This window comes from Podarcis bocagei, assembly GCF_964188305.1.
Source record: "Podarcis bocagei genome assembly, chromosome: 7".
In the NCBI taxonomy this organism is placed as follows: Eukaryota; Metazoa; Chordata; class Lepidosauria; order Squamata; family Lacertidae; genus Podarcis; species Podarcis bocagei.
In genome coordinates, this window is record NC_138132.1 from 21,746,062 (window position 1) to 21,762,555 (window position 16,494).

The 16,494-nt window shown below is 44.8% G+C and overlaps 1 long non-coding RNA gene across 2 annotated transcripts; it reads left to right on the top strand.

The window, feature by feature from the left end:
* The first annotated feature begins 71 nt into the window (after positions 1-71).
* On the top strand, positions 72-12,622 carry LOC308591356. 2 transcript variants are annotated; one of them, XR_014010133.1, is made up of 3 exons: positions 72-1,131; positions 10,663-10,743; positions 12,588-12,622. It is a non-coding gene; the product is annotated as an uncharacterized lncRNA (long non-coding RNA). The 2 variants fall into 2 exon arrangements; XR_014010134.1 differs by lacking the exon at positions 12,588-12,622 and adding an exon at positions 11,945-12,140.
* Positions 12,623-16,494: the final 3,872 nt, after the last annotated feature.

Genomic DNA, 16,494 nt, shown 5'->3' on the forward strand with positions numbered 1-16,494 from the left:
CCGCAAGTGACAGCCTGCGACGCGACCTGCCCTCGGCTTCCCCTTTCCTAGGCGGGTTCTGCGCGTGCGTCGCGTTCCCCTCCTCGCCCCGCCCAGCAAGACGCGCGCGGCCTGAAAAAAAATGGAGGCTGGGCGTCATGGCAACGGGATGCGGCTCGGAGATGTCGCTGCTTTGGGGCAGGCCGCAAACGCGGACGACGCCTTTGTAGTGAATGTACTGTACGTCCAAGGGCGGATATAGGGGGCCCCATGGAGCTGGTTCCGCACCCGTTAATATGCAGAAATACACATTGCCCCTTTTGCGCCCCGCTCGTGCATTATTTTTCTGGTGCCCCCACAGATTATGCGGGCGGCCCTTGGCTTCAGCTGCGCCTTGCCAGGGATTTTGTGATAAGGCTCCTCTCCAGGTCAAAAGCACGATTATCCGTATGATATAAAAGATGCCTGCTTCTTGGGAGAAAGGCGATGACAAAACCTAGACAGCATCTTAAAAAGCAGAGACATCACCTTGCTGACAAAGGTCTGTATAGTTAGAGCCATGGTTTTCCCTTTAGTGATGTATGGAAGTGAGAGCTGGGCCATAAAGAAGGCTGATCACCGAAGAATTGATGCTTTTGAATTATGGTGCTGGAGGAGACTCTTGAGAGTCCCATGGACTGCAAGAAGATCAAACCTCTCCATTCTTAAGGAAATCAGCCCTGAGTGCTCACTGGAAGGACAGATCCTGAAGCTGAGGCTCCAAGACTTTGGCCACCTCATGAGAAGAGAAGACTCCCTGGAAAAGACCCTGATGTTGGGAAAGATTGAGGGCACAAGGAGAAGGGGACGACAGAGGACAAGATGGTTGGACAGTGTTCTCGAAGCTACCAGCATGAGTTTGACCAAACTGCGGGAGGCAGTGGAAGACAGGAGGGCCTGGCATGCTCTGGTCCATGGGGTCATGAAGAGTCGGACATGACTAAACAACTAAACAACAACAAACAACAACATATTTTCCTGGGGGTAACTGTTGGTGTATGCAGTGAGCCCTGCTTCCAGATCAACGTGCACCGGATTGCATCTCTGGCACGAAATTCTGTGCATGCTCCTTGAGAGGCAAGTTCCACTGTGCTCAGAGGAATTTGCTCCCAGGTGAATGTACATAGGATTGCATCAGCTCAAGAATCCTCTGCAAATTTACTGAGAAACAAGATTGTTTATTCTAAGTACTGACATGCGTTAGCAGTGAGTTCAGCAAGGCTTCCTCGGAAGTAGGCTTGGGCAGAATAGCAGCCTATCCAGCACATTTCATTATAAGTTTAATTAACTGGAAATCCCACTATATTCAGGATGGTGCGCATTGGATTGCTGCCTTGGGTGTAATATTGCACTATTAGTTGTTGCTGCAGAAACAATAGTCCATAGTACCTTTAATAGTTTGACTGTGGCATCAGAAGTTTTTGTGAGCTAGTGTCAAATCATATGCATGAAGTGGCAGATACAGTATATGCTTGCATGGGGAGTTGTAAAACAGAGCCAAAAAGGTAATAAAATGTGAGAGGTGCAGTCATTACTCATGCAAATTGGAAGGCACAGAAGTCGTCGTTTCCATTTGGCTCCACCTGTTCATAATTTATGTATTTATATATCTGCCAACTGAATGCATCTGATGTGGTGGACTCTGGTCCATGAAAGCTTATGCCACAATAAATCTGTTGAGTCTTTAAGATGCCCCCAAATTCACTGTTAACTGGTTGTATCTGTTGTATTGCAAGGCTTAATTTATAGCAGCACTTAGCCCTAGAATCTCTTCTTAGGGATCAGCTCTATGATACGTGATATAATAATAAAAAAATGAGGGTATAGAGATGGGAAACCTGTTGGATTCCAAATCCCATCAGCCACAGCCAGCATGGGCAACCGTCAGGGAAAAAGAATTGTACTCCAGCAGCATCTGGATTGCCACAGTAACTTCAGTGGCCCGACAGCACTGGCTGCCGGTTAGTTTCAGGGCCCAATTTAAAGTGCTGGTTTTGACCTATAAAGCCTTAAACAGCTCAGGACCGTAATACGTCAAGGACCGCCTCTCAGCATATGAACCAACCCGGACCCTGCAAGCCTCATCTGTGCCTCCTCCATGAGAGGTCCAGAGGGTGGCAACATGAGAACATCCTTTTCTGCAGTGGCTGCCCCTTTGTGGAATCCTTTCCCTAGCACCTTTGTTACATATCTTTCGGCATCAAGCAAAAATACTCTTTTTCTCCCAGGCCTTTGGCCAATTAAGCAATCTGGCCTTTTAAATGGGTGTATGTTTGTTACTGGGACGCGGGTGGCGCTGTGTGTTAAACCATTGAGCCTAGGGCTTGCCGATCAGAAGGTCGGCGGTTCGAATCCCCGCTTGGTTCCTGCTCCTGCCAACCTAACAGTTTGAAAGCACGTCAAAGTCAAGTAGATAAATAGGTACCGCTCTGGCGGGAAGGTAAATGGCGTTTCCGTGTGCTGCTCTGGTTTGCCAGAAGCAGCTTAGTCATGCTGGCCACATGACCTGGAAGCTGTATGCTGGCTCCCTCGGCCAACAGAGCGAGATGAGCGCCGCAACCCCAGTCGGTCACGACTGGACCTCATGGTCAGGGGTCCCTTTACCTTTATGTTTGTTACTATGTTATGTATTTTTGTGTTTTTTATGTTATAACTGCTCTGTGATCCTTGGATGAAGGGCGGTATAGAAATTTAATACATAGTAAAGTAATAATTCAATAGAGTACTTTTCTTTCATCAGCCTGGGATTCTCAAGCACTGGCAGACCCGATTTATAAACACACAATGAAGTTGTTTTCAAACAATCACATCTCAGCTTAATTAGCCAAGAGGATCTGCTTGATTCTGAGCTGGTCTCAGTGCTGTCATGTGGTGGCATCAGCACCCATTTGTACACCAATTTGGTCCAAATTGGGCTTAGTCATTCTGCTACCCCCCCCCCCCGCGAAGATGCAGCCATGTCTGTGTCACTCTCCAGCGTGCGGGGTGAGTTGTTGAAATATACTCAGAGTCGAGAACATTTCATGCTCTTTATTCAGCTCATAGTAGTGAGGAATGGAAGTTCCCCCAAAATGTCTGCTTTATATATATTATTTACACAGTGGGCGCCACATGATTGGCTAATTCTGGGATTCTCCTGTAGGCCAATCAGGTTGCGGATTCACTTCCACCTGGAGCTGGATTGGGTGGCTCCTGTGGACCAATCATACTACTGCATTCTGGATCCTATTGTTCTAGGACCAATCAGACTGCTGCATTCTGAATCCTATTGTTCTAGGACCAATCACACTGCTGCATTCTGAATCCTATTGTTCTATGACCAATCAGACAGCAGCAATTTGGATCATATTCAACTCAGTACATAACAGTTGGGTAGGATTGCATCCTAACTGTGCAAGCCTTATTTTGAACTGTTTGTATGATTCCTTTTAATTAATTTTATCCACTCTATGCTTTTTTGTAATTTTTATGTGTACCGCTTATAAACACTGGGGACTAAGCATTATATAAACAGCTTAAATTAATAAACTGGGTCCAGCTTTAAAAGCCTGAATGTTTTTGAGGGCCAGGCAGCATGGGTTTGCACACATCACTCGAAATCACAGCAAGATATGAAAATGACATTGAAGCTGTTTGATTGAAGGACACATCTAGTCTTCTGAAAGGGCTTCATTTCAGCATTGTATATTATTGATGAAATTCAACTTCCTTTCCTTTTCCTGAAGCCTAATGACTTGACAAAAAAAGGATCTTTTTGTTGCCTTCTGCTTTGCATACTGAGGGATTTGATGAGGTGACAATCAGAAAGCCCCCTGTGAGACTAGCCTGCTTTATTGTGCAAATTTTCCAGCCTTGATAATTTTCTGCATTGTTGTCTGACTTGGAAGAAGGAGCCTTGTCTCTGGATGCCTCTGTAGTCCTTGTGAGTTCACAGTGAGGGATGCTGTGCTGTGACTGGATCTCCTGAGGCAAATTTCATCTTCTAAAAGTAGATACAATGAGCTCAGTTTAGATCAGGGCCACAGCATAGTGGGGAGAGGGGATTGATTGAATTCATATCCTTCCCAGCCAAGAGGACAGGCACAGTACAGGTGCCTGTATATATATTTTCTCTCCACAGATAACAGCAGCTTTGATATATGTGTGTGTGCTTTGGATCTGGGTCACGGCATGGGAGAAAGTATTAGATTTCTTTCCTCTCATCATGGAACATCTAGTTTGACACTCAGAAACATAACTCACATACGTTCTGCATATGTTAATTCAAAATAGCATTATCTGCTATTGTTAGCTGTTCTAATTAATGGGCCACACTTGTCAGATTGCAGATAATCTTCGCCAATAGGTCTTTCCATAGTAACATCCCTTTTAACCAGGACTAAAAGTGCAACCCTATTATTATTATTATTATTATTATTATTATTATTATTATTATTATTAAAATTTCTATTCTACCCTTCCTTCCAAAGGAGTCCAGGGTGGCAAACATCAAAATGTTAAAATAATGCAATTTAAAGAACATTACAAACATTTGAAAGTGATCACGTGCCCCACTGTTACTAATGTTAAGGTATCTTTTAGCCATCAAATGCCTCAGTAGACATTTTAGAACATTTTAAAATTTATCCTGAAATTTCCTTGGGGTAGGGGAGCGCCTGCTTTGCATTTTAAAATTCTCAGGTTCAATCCTCAGCATATCCATTTAGGGCTAGGAGAGACCCCAGTCTGAAATGCTAGTTCATTATATACAATATAACTGAACTGAAGCCAGTTCATTATATACAATATTTATCTAGATGAACCAATGGTCTGGCTCAGTATAAGGCAGCTTGCTATATACCTAATAATGAGTGAGACAGATGCACCTATACGTTTCTACTCAGACTTCAGTCCCTGTTAAGTTTAACAAGGCAGACTCCCAGGTTACCTAGAACAAATTTTGCAGAAGAAACTCTGTTTTGAGCAGTTTGCTATGCATCAATAAGGCTGCCTGGATAGGGGTATTTTTAGGTGGTCACCCAGGTCCTATGGGCTTAGCTATCCTGCCCCCTTCTTTCCCTTTTGAAACACTGAGCACACTGCAAAATGCTGTGCTGAGACCCCAGACTCCTACCCCAGCTCTATACACAGCATACATTTAAAGCACATGACTTCCTCCAAAGAATTCTAGCAACTGTAGTTTATACCTCACTTAGCAACTACAGTTGCAAGGATTCTTTGTCATGTACAGTACTTAAAACCATAGCTGTCAACTTTTCCCTTTTCTTGCGAGGAATCCTATTCGGAATAAGGGAATTTCCCTTTAAAAAAGGGAAAGGTTGACAGCTATGCTTAAAACATATGCTGTGTGCACAGCTTATTTTATTGACCCCACAGGCACTCTGTATATTTGTGCAAATTTGTGGCAGGCCTGAGTGTTTTGAGCACCTGGTGACACTCCTGTGCATGCTGCAGCTGATTTAAATTTAATTTTTTAACAAATAAACTTGGGAAGGTGGGAGGTTCCAGTTGTGTTTGTTTGGGTCCATGGGTGCATTTGCTGAGGATCACCATGTTAACAAAGCACAATGGCTTTAGGGCAATTCCCTTCAACTCTTTGTCAGATCCCAGAAGGAAAATAATTGTTAGCCTTGATAACAGAGAGGACAACAATCGAAACAGGTCACACAGGATAAGTATTAACCTTTGGACACAATATAGTCAATACACTAAAAGTTGGGGTGGGGTGTACGGAAAAACCTTTGAAATATTCTTTGGCTGACTTGGCTTTTATGATAAGTAAAATATGGATACCTAGAAAGAAAGTTTTGGGAGAGCTGTTCTCAGATCATATGCAGGAAGTCTAGTTGGCACAAACCCTCTGGAAAAGGGGTCTCTGCTCTTTCAGTGCCCGTGGACACATTTGCAAGCCAGAGAAACTGCAGTGATGGCTGCACACATACCACAACCTGTTTTATTGGCTACAGAGGAATGCTTCTTACAAGCCTAATTTCAGCAGGGGGATGGGCACATTCTGCGAGTGCCAGGGAAGACTCCTCCCTGTAGGAGCATGCTGGTGACCCATGATCTGGAATTGCTGCCAGAGAATTGCATTTTGGAAGAAAACAGGCAGCAGAGGGCAGCAGCATCCCGTGAAAGCTTTTCAGTGGGGCACATACGACTTGATAAGCGGAGCTCAGAACTGTTAAGTGTTATGATGAAATGGCAAGCTTCCTTCCTTTGTTTATTTGCTTTTGCTGGCTAAGTTTCAGAATAGTAGGAGCTGGTTCTCAGGGCATGTGTCAGTGACACATTTGCTCTTGAAAGCCACTACCCTCCCCACCAGTGGCGTAGCATGGGAGGTGCAGGGGGGCCGGCCGCACCGGGCGCAACATCTGGGGGTTAGGGTTAGGGGGTGCAAATCCACGGGTTAGGGGGCGCAAATTACTTGCCTTGCCCCGGGTACTGACAACCCACGCTACGCCGCTGCTCCCCACCACAAGAGAGACCTTTAAAGCAAGCAGGGCTTGTTGTTATCCTACAAAGCTTTTAATAACTCAGATGCCAGAGACCACTGCCTCCTTTATGCCCCATTGTGGTGTTTAGTCTCAGCCTGAAATACCTCCTGCTTAGGATCCATCTTGTCTGTGTGCAGACTCCATATAGGGAAGACACTTTTTAAATATATAAATAGACACTTTTAAATATATAAATAGACTGTAACCTTTAACAGTTACACAGTTATAACTTGCTATATGAAGCTTTTCCCAGCAGGGACTGGAAAAAGCTTCACCTGTTGATTTCAGCCTACCCTTTAGCTGTTAAAAATACATGGTCTCTGTACCTAAAACAATGTGACAACCCTAGAGAGATGTGGCCTCTTGATAGCTGTCTCACCTGTAGAACTTGCTTCTCCTAGCTAGATGCTTACTAAAGTCTGCAATTGCTGTTGAGCTCTCTGAGTGGGCTGGCTTTGGAAAAATGAGGATGAACATCAGCTTAAGTTGTGCACTAGTATTTTAACCACATCTTATTTATCTGGGCTCTCAGGGTGGGTTAGAAAGGTAACGAGGTCAGGGCTGCCTCCTGAATAAAGACATCTTAGTCAATTCATCCTGTGAATCGGATCAAGAAATCCTATAGTCTAGTAACATCTGTGTGAGGGGATATGCTGCCACCCTCAGCTAATTAAATTTGCTAATTAAAAAAATTCTGCAATACTTCATTTGTCTTTTAAGTGCTACACATGTGTGCTGTAGCAGTTTACATCTCCAGTGTGTGGCAAGAGGGTGCCTGTCACCTGCATTTTTTATGAGTATTAAAAATGATAGGCATTTTTTCTAAAAAAAATTGCCACCAAATTAGGGATACCTTTGAAGTCTTAAAAAAAAGATCTCTGATTGCTTGCTTTAAACGTTGCTGCACTAAAATTAGTATGTAACACCAGCAATGTTAGAGAAGCAGCATATTTCTATTTATTTGTTGGCATTATTTTGGCATTCAGGTGTCTCAAAGTGACACATTAAAAATAGAATTAGCAAAGACATTAAAATCAGATATAAAAACAACAGTAAACGAAAGCTAAAATACTCATCTGAAAATATACTTAAAAGGAACAAGTCCTATCTGCCCCACTTGAAAGATGAGCAGAACTAAGACCACTGACCTATCTTAACTACCCTCCCAATTAAAAACCCAAAGCGTAGGTAAATAAGTACATTTTTCTCTGGCACCTAAAGACAAACAACAATAGTGCCAGGCATGCTTCCGTGTGGAGAGCATTCCAGAAGTGGCAGTCATTAAAAAGGTCCGTTCTTGTGGCGCCACCTTCCATTCTTCCCACAGAGAGGGCACATGAAGAAGGGCCTCAGATGACAAATGTAGTGTCCAGATTAGTTCATGTGGAATAGGCAGTCCTCAAAATACAGGGGGTCCTGAGCTGCAGAAGATTTATAGCTCAAAACCAGTACTTTGTATTAAGCCCAGAAACTAAGCATACCTTAATAATATTGAGAAGTGGCACTCACCCACTTCTTTCTTTCTTTCTTTCTTTCTTTCTTTCTTTCTTTCTTTCTTTCTTTCTTTCTTTCTTTCTTCCTTCCTTCCTTCCTTCCTTCCTTCCTTCCTTCCTTCCTTCCTTCCTTCCCCTCTCCCCCATCGCTCTTTTCTGAGAGCCTAGTCGTTACAATGACCAGGACCTGGGAGACCCGTGTTCAAATTCCCACTCAGTTTTGAAGCTCACAGGATGGCCTTGGGCTAGTCACTATCTCTCAGCCTAACTTACCTCACAGGGCTGCTGCAAGACTAAAATACAGGGTAAATGGTGGGGGGCAGGCACACACGACAACCATTGAGGAAAAGTGGGACATAAATATAATAAATTTAAAAAACTATTTCCAGAGGAGTAGCTGTGTTACTCTGTTGCTGCAAGAGCAAAGAATCATGTGATACCTTAAAGACACATTTAGGCCCCCTCCAGATGTTTCTTTATTTCATTCATACAAATTTGTGCTCTTGATGGCGTCGGGGTGGTAATACATGCTTTCAAAGCTGCTTGTGGCTGCAACATTTGGGGGGGGGGGGCAGGAATACTGCTTTGTTTTCAAACAGTGCTTGTCCTGTTGCTTCCTGATGAAACCCTGTAACTTTTCATACTGCAAATGTTCTGGAGTTTGTTTGTTTGTTGTTCCACTTGTTGCATTATAGCTCAGGAGTGCCCCTCTAGACTACAGTGACACCATAACATTGATATTATTATTATTATTATTATTATTATTATTATTATTATTATTATTATTAAATTTATTTATACTCGGCCCATCTGGCTGGGTTTCCCCAGCATAGCTGTTAACCTTCCCTTTTTTGCGGGAAATTTCCTTATTCCAGCACCATTTCCCGCTGCTTCCAGCACTGCTATCCCGGATTGTTAGATATCCTGTAGACTGCCCCCAGGACAGGTGAGGCTGCTGGTCCCTTATTTTCGAGGCTGCTGATCCCTTATTTTCAAATCTGAAAGTTGACAGCTATGTTCCCCAGCCACTCAGGGAAGCATTGCAGAACAACTAATAAAGCAGAATGATGTATAGATAGTCCAGTACTGTATAGTATAAATCTACCACTAATTCACTATCTTTGAGTCAATGACATATTTTTGTAAATTGCTTTTAGGTTGCTTCTTTTTGTAAACAACTGAGGGGGTTTTTATGATCAAGCAGTATATAAATTCTATGAAATAAAATAGAGATAAATGTTGCAGAATGCATCTGTAAAAACAAAACCAGGCTGGAGGGGCTCTTAATATGAGTTTCTGGGCACCAGAGTCCACTTCATCAGATGCATGGAATGTTATTATCAGCTGGCCGTAGGGGTGGCAGTAAGGTCAGAAAGAAACCAAACGCAGAATATGCAGATTGTGATAATTGCATTGAAGCTTAAATGTAAAAAAAAATAAAAAATCAGTGACCATTGAGAAGCTGTGCTAATGATAACATCCTGGCATTTGTAAGCTATTTTTGCTATTGCTGAATAAATGGCACCACTTGTTCCTCATACCTGGTTTATATTCAACTGTTGTGATCCACACATCTGTGACTATGAACTTTGACAAGTGCTAGTGCCAAAACAAATGTTTGAAGAACTGCTGAGAGCACGACATGTGTGAGAATTTAACCTCTGGGGAAGATTGCGTCTGATTTGCACATCTCAGTCCCCTGTGCCTCTACTCAGATGTAAGTCCTGTTGAGTTCAGTGGAGCTTTCTCCCACATAAGTGATCACAGAATTGCAGACACAGTGTTGGGGTTTATAACCAGCTACTCAAAGAAAGCTATTTTCCATCTTTTAGGCTGCAAATGACTAAGATAAGCGTACATGCATCAGACAAGCCAATACTTTTTTTCCCTTGGGAGAGGATGGAGTAGCATAGGGAATTTCATGGCCTTACCTACAAGGGTAGCTTATAAAACCAGTCCAGAATGGGAATGGAAATAATGGAAGAAAATTACAAACAGAGGAGTAGGGAGATAAGTTCACCCCATCTCCCATTCTGGAAAGTGCAAGGTAGCAGAACATTGAAAGTGGTGGATGATCACACTTAGGATTGCACCATAGTTGTATTTTCCAAGGATTGTGTCCAATGCTAGTCCTCCTCACAGCATCAGACCCATTGAAATAAATGAACATGACTAAGTTTGGTCCGTTAATTCCAACTGTACCACTCTGAGTGAAGCTTGGATTCTCAAATGTCTAAACAAACGTTGATACCTTTTTGAAGCAAGAACTGGATCGCAACATTTGGGAAGCATGAAAGGTGGTGGATTAGAAAATTCCCTTAGGTAGACTCATCAAGAAGGTGCAGATCAGATCAGTCAGCACCACAATTTGCAGAGGTAAAATTCCTCAAGCATCTCTGGGTTGAACTAAGAATCATTGCTTCCCTTCAGTACTTGAATTAAAGTGGGAAGGGGGTCTGCTTTTGTGATGGCCCCTGTGCTGTCAGAAGGCTTTTGAGAGAGGGAGGCATGGTGTGACTAAAATCTACCTATCTTTGAACAATTTCTATAACAATTGGTCATTATTAGAACTACTGTTTAAGAATTGCTGTCCAAGTTTGCCTCCCCTGGCTTCCATCTCCAATCCTTTTTCCTTTTGTGTCCTGTCTTTTTAGATTGTCAGCCCCTGAGCAGAGGCTGGGAAAGACTTCTGCAATCAGAGCTTCATCTCCTCTCCACCCTGAGACCAAACTTAGGTAAAGGTAAAGGTACCCTTGACCATTAGGTCCAGTTGTGGACAACTCTGGGGTTGCACGCTCATCTCGCTCTATAGGCCAAGGGAGCCGGCGTTTGTCCGCAGACAGCTTCCGGGTCATGTGGCCAGCATGACTAAGCTGCTTCTGGCAAAACCAGAGCAACTCACGGAAATGCCGTTTACCTTCCCACCAGAGTGGTACCTATTTATCTACTTGTACTTTGACGTGCTTTCAAACTGCTAGTTGGGCAGGAGCTGGGACTGAGCAATGGGAGCTCACCCTGTCGTGGGGATTCGAACCCCGACCTTCTGATCGGCAAGTCCTAGGCTCTGTGGTTTAGACCACAGCGCCACCAGCGTCCCCAGAGACCAACCTTAACCCACCTGCAAATCACATGCCATCAGGTGATTGAGAGGTGGATGGCCTTCCCCATCTGTCAAAGTTGGCCTGCAAGGCGGGGCGAAAGAGATAGTGAAAAAATCAGGATTAAACTCCCCATCCATCAGTTGATAGGTGGGGAATTCAACACTGCTTTTTTCAGAGACCAGCTGCACTAGCATTTCTACCTGACATCTCATATATGACATCAGGTATGGGGCTGGAGGGCGTGGTTTTGGGGGGGAACAGCCTGGTGTGACAAATGCAGAGGGCTGGTGGGACAAATTTGACCCACGGGTCAGATGTTTCCCACCTCTGCTTTAACTGATCGGTGTAAGCTGTTCAGGGAGCCATTTGTCCTGACTAGGGTATTAGAAATGCTCTTAAGAAATTGGGGGAGTCAGAAGTTGTGAAATTCAGTAAGGGCTCCTCTACCTTTCCTTCCATAATTTGAGCACTGCTTCCCTGCAAGAAACAAGGCGTCCCCTTCAGCAGTGTGTGTGTGTGTGTGTGTGTGTGTGTGTGTGTGTGTGTGTGTAAAGGACAGACTGGCATCTGAAATGGGTGAAGCCAGGTGGGTATGAATGAAGTCCAGTCATTGTCAAAGTGCACCAGATGCAAGGCTTTCAAACCGAAAGGATAAGGCAGCCCATTTTCAGCTCAAAAAGCTGTTGATTCACACTGTGTTCTTCTGACAGCCAAGCGGAAAGTGCCTTTTCCTGAACCTGGTTATTTATATACAAGAACTTGCTGGTGCTCATGCTAGGGGCCAGCGGGCTTGCTTGCAAAGTTATTCTCTCTCCCCGCTTTCTATTCACTCAAGGATGTTTCAGATCTGGGCGGAAGAAAATGGAGCTTGATTATGATCTACTGCAGGCATTCAACAGAACAAAGGCATTCATGTCCTTGTTTGGGAGTTTAATAAAGTCCAATGAATATCTAATTAAGTTTCAAATATCTCTGCCTTGCAGTCAGCATGGTTTCCAAAAACACAAACATTTGTGCAGGATTTGTGTGTGTGCATGTTTTTCCCCCTCTCTGTTGTGATGACTGATTGCCTCTTAGCTATTCCCCCCCTTAAAAGGGTACTGAAACGTATCAATGCTGAATTTCAAAAAAATGGGGATGGGAAAGCTGGGACCAATTGGATGTTGTGTTCTCTGCCTGTTGGCTGCACTGGCTGCCTGGGGCTGATTGGAGCTGAAATCCAACAACATTTGGAGGACCTTCGCTCAGGTCCTGCTTGCAGGTTTCCTGCAATGGGTTGGCCACTGTGAGAACAGGATGCTGGACTGGGTGAGCCACTGGCCTGATCCAGCAGGCTTTTCTTATGTTATTATGTCACTGCTTCCCGATCCCTCTTCTTGCAGGGAGTCCACAGCAGCCACATCCTCTGACCCCCAGCTATGTGAGTACTTTGATCATTTGCTTTTTCATCACATTTATATCCCTCCTTTCCTCCACAGAGCTCAAGTTGGCAGCTGTGGAGATTCACTACAGTTGTACCTCTTAATTCTTTAATTTGTAAATTTAATTCGTTCTGGAGGTCCGTTCTTAACCTGAAACTGTTCTTAACCTGAGGTACCACTTTAGCTAATGGGGCCTCCTGCCCCAGCCGCACGATTTCTGTTCTCATCCTGAAGCAAAGTTCTTAACCCGAGGTACTATTTCTGGGTTAGCAGAGTCTGTAACCTGAAGCGTCTGTAACCCGAGGTACCACTGTACTTTTAACCTCACGACAACCCTGTGAAGTAGGTGCGACCGAGATGTAGCGACTGGCCCAAGGTCACCAGCTCCTTGGCTGGGTGAGGAGTTATACCTGTATCTCCCCTGTCTTCATATATAACCATTTACACTATTTCTGATTACTTTGATTGTTCACAATACATGCTCACGGCACTTTGCAAGGAACAGTTCCGATAAGTCACTATCTCCCAAGGGACTCGCACCCTGAGTGCTGGCAATTACATATGTTCCATTCGGCCCTATTTACTAGGGCTGGTCCCCATTTTGCGGACATTACTGCCCCTGTTTTTGTGATGGTCATCTAATCTAGCCTGCAACCTAGTGCACTGACAGATGTCTATCCAGTCTCTGCTTAGTAAATGCTGCCAGGGAAGGACAGCCTACTTCCAGTGACAGCAGGCTGGTAAAAATGTTGTTGGTGTGAGTTCCTAGAAATGCCATTCTCCTGCGTCCAGCTCTCACCCTGGCATCTCAGTCTGTTTAATCTCCCCCCTCCCTTTCACTTTATCTTCTCTCTCCCTCACATGCATGCAAATGCACATAGGTGAACACTTGCACACAGCTTGCCATTCTGCCCGATTCCAAGACCGCCTTTTGAACTGTTGATAGCAGATTGTCAGACAGGGCTTGCGTAACCTGTTGTGCTCCAGATGTTCTTTGACTCCAAATCCCATCAGCTCTAGTCAGCATAGCCAATGGTCAGAGTTCCCTATCCTTGCTGTAGGACAAACCCAGGGGTCAGCAGACTTTTTCAGCAGGGGGCCGGTCCACTGTCCCTCAGACCTTGTGGGAGGCTGGACTATATTTTGAAGGGGGGAAAAGAACAAATTCCTATGCCCCACAAAGAACCTAGAGATGCATTTTAAATAAAAGGACACGTTCTACTCATGTAAAAACACGCTGATTCCCAGACCGTCCACGGGCCGGATTGAGAAGGTGAATGGGTTGGATCTGTCCCCCGGGCTTTAGTTTGCCTACCCATGGACAAACCTGCCCCCTCTCCAGCACATATTTAACCAAAGGACTGCACACTTTATTGGCTTTTAAAATAGCACAGGACCTGCTGTTGCAGAGTAAATGATCACAGCACAAAAGCAGATGTGTAAATGGCCCTGGAGAGGCTTGGGCAAGTAGCCCTTGGTGTGGGTGTTGAGGGTGTTAAAAGCTTGTTTCTATCTTTAGCTGTGAAATGTTGGAAGGGATGTAGTTGTTTGGTGAGAAGGGGAAAGTTCTCTGCACTCGGAGGCGTTTTCCCTTTATGCCTGTGTTTTCAGGCTAAACCCCAGCACTGAAAACAGGGTCTAGGGTTGAGCCCTGTTTTGCCCAGGCTCAGAATGAAGCTCATTCCTTGGAATCCGACAATTTGGATGGAAGAGGCAGGGGTTGGTGGTTACCATCTGTTATTGCATTGTGACATTTGAAGCCGTCTGTTTAACGGTCTGCGGCATTAGTCTTCAGCTGCATTTGATGTTGCAACTAATATGTGCAATAAGGTGGGGGGGGGGAGGTCAGGGTGGTGGAGGAGAGAGTCTATTGACTGTGACACAACAGTGAGCTTTTATTTCCACCTCACTCCCCTGTGTGTTGCAGATCTGTGATCTCTCTCCTACTTTCCCTGTCTGTTATGCCCATTGTTGACTGCAAGCCTTCTGGGAAGGTGTTGTGGCACTTTGTCACACTCTCCTGCACAATGCCTAGCAAGAAGAAGAAGAAGAGCTTGGATTTGATATCCTGCTTTATCACTACCCTAAGGAGTCTCAAAGCGGCTAACAATCTCCTTTTCCTTCCTCCCCCACAACAAACACTCTGTGAGGTGAGTGGGGCTGAGAGACTTCAGAGAAGTGTGACTAGCCCAAGATCACCCAGCAGCTGCATGTGGAGGAGCAGGGAAGCGAACCTGGTTCACCAGATTACGAGTCCACCGCTCTTAATCACTACACCACACTGGCTCTCAAGCAAGTTGTTAGCACTAAAGGAATATAGCAGAACAGGTGAGCACCAAGGTAGCACTCTTGGGCACAACCTGAGGGTGTGGTGCCCCCACAGCATCTGCTCAAAAATCCAATTTATTTTGGCCCACAAGTCAACAAAGGTTAGCACAGTCTTGGGTGCAAGATCTGTATCACTGGAGGGCTGCAAAGTGCATTCACAACAATATATCGTGCCTTGAAATGGTCTGGTGTTCCATCTGAGCTTATAGATGAGTGCCTGAAGGCTTCGTCAAACACCTTTGCAAAATTGATCGCAAACTCCGGAATGGAGATGCTAAGGTTGTAAATTAATTCTCATTAAAATACACTGCCTGACTCTTTTTCAAAGATTATAGGGCTCTTCCCTCAACACACACGCACCAGATGCATATTCTCTGCCTATCCTCCACATTTAGATGGAGCGAACCTCTGCAGCTGCCACCAGTGTGGATTTGACGCATTTGTAATGCGCATCTGATTTGCATCTTATCTCTGTTGCCTGCTCTGAGAAGATATGGGAGCTGGCATGCCTGCAATACAGTGATGTGTGGCTGTGCTGAAAACTGCTACCTTGAAGAGGTCACCTTGCCACACTGCAAAAACCAAGGTGAAAAGGATCTTGTGAATCAAGATCTTCTGTAGTTTGCTGTACTTTGAAGTGTTTTAATTGTTTTTGCATACTGTGCATTGCCTAGAGGTTTATCGCCAGGAGTGACCTATAAAGATAATAAGTAAGTAAGTAAGTAAGTAAGTAAGTAAGTAAGTAAATGTCAGCTTCTCTTCCTTTATCCATCTTGTCTGGTACAAGAAATGTCCGACAATGATGATGATGTACCGTATTTTTCACCCTATAGGACGCACTTTTCCCCCTCCAAAAATGAAGGGGGAATCTGTGTGCGTCCTATGGGGCGAATGCAGGCTTTCGCTGAAGCTTGGAGAGCGAGAGGGGTCGGTGCGCACTGACCCCTCTCGCTCTCTAGGCTTCAGGAAGCTATCAGCAAGCCTGGGGAGCCCACAGGAGTTCCCGCAGGGCTCCCTAGGCTGCGGATAGCAGCCTGCTGCCCGGAGCGTGGGGAGCGCTGAAGCCGCGCTGAAGCCGTGGCTGGGGGGGGAAAAATATTTTTTTCTTTATTCCCCCCCCAAAAAAAACCTAGGTGCGTCCTATGGGCCGGTGCGTCCTATAGGGCGAAAAATACGGTAATTCATTATCCTGGCCTTTTCACAGTTGCACCAGTTCAGCATTAGTGGTCTCCTTTGATGAAGAACGAAAGAGAAGCATGTATGATTGCTACTAAGCCAAGGCACAGGAACCGGTATTTGAGATTAGCACCCATGAATCTGGGTGGGAAAAGGCACTGCTGCTCCCCACTTGTATTCGCTGTTTCCAGTTCATACTGTGGTCCCTGTGAGATAACCAGCTTCATATAACTAATGTGCTTAAGTCTAAGTAATGCATGAAGTGGTTAATACCATAGAGTAAGCTGTCCTACCAGGCTTAGCTATGTCCCCCTGCACCTTGGGAGGAACTAGATAACCAAGCATTTGTTCTCCTCCAGTCTACCCTGAGAAGCTCCCTGTCAACAGGTTTGAGTTGTTTGCTCCTGCTCAGACTGCATGGCTATCACCAGCCACCAATAATTTAGGAACTTTGATCACT